The sequence below is a fragment of the Lupinus angustifolius genome, unplaced genomic scaffold (genome assembly GCF_001865875.1).
Source record: "Lupinus angustifolius cultivar Tanjil unplaced genomic scaffold, LupAngTanjil_v1.0 Scaffold_489, whole genome shotgun sequence".
Classification (NCBI taxonomy): Eukaryota; Viridiplantae; Streptophyta; class Magnoliopsida; order Fabales; family Fabaceae; genus Lupinus; species Lupinus angustifolius.
In genome coordinates this window covers 5,105-5,720 of record NW_017727861.1, presented here as the reverse complement: position 1 = coordinate 5,720, position 616 = coordinate 5,105, and positions in this window count along the sequence as shown.

The following is a 616-nucleotide window of genomic DNA, read 5'->3' as shown; positions in this document are numbered from 1 at the left end:
AGGATGAGGATGAGGAGGAGGATGAGGATGAGGACGAGGATAGGACGAGGACGAGAATAATGATAAGGATGATGATAGGATGAGGATGAGGATGAGGATGAGCATGAGGACGAGGATAGGATAAGGGTAAGACGAGGATAGGATGAGGACGAGAATGACGATGAGGATGTGGATGAGGAGGAGGATGAGGATAGGATGAGGATGAGGATGAGGATGAGGATGAGGATAGGATGAGGATAGGATGAGGACGAGGATGAGGATGAGGATAGGATGAGGATGATAATTTGGAAGAGGATGAGGATGAGAATGAGGTTGAGGTGGGAGGATGAGGACGAGGATGAGGATAGGAGGAGGAGGACGACAATGAGGATGAGGATGTGGATGAGGATTAGGATGAGGATGAGGATAAGATCGGGATGAGGATGACGCTAAGAAAGGGGATAGGATGAGGATGAGGATGAGGTTAGGATGAGGATGAGGATGAGGATAGGATGAGGAGTAGAATGAGGATGAGGAAAAAGATGAGGATAGAAATGACGATGAGATTGTGGATGAGGAGGAGGATGAGGATGAGGAAGAGGATGAGGATGAGGATGAGGATGAGCACGAGGTTAGG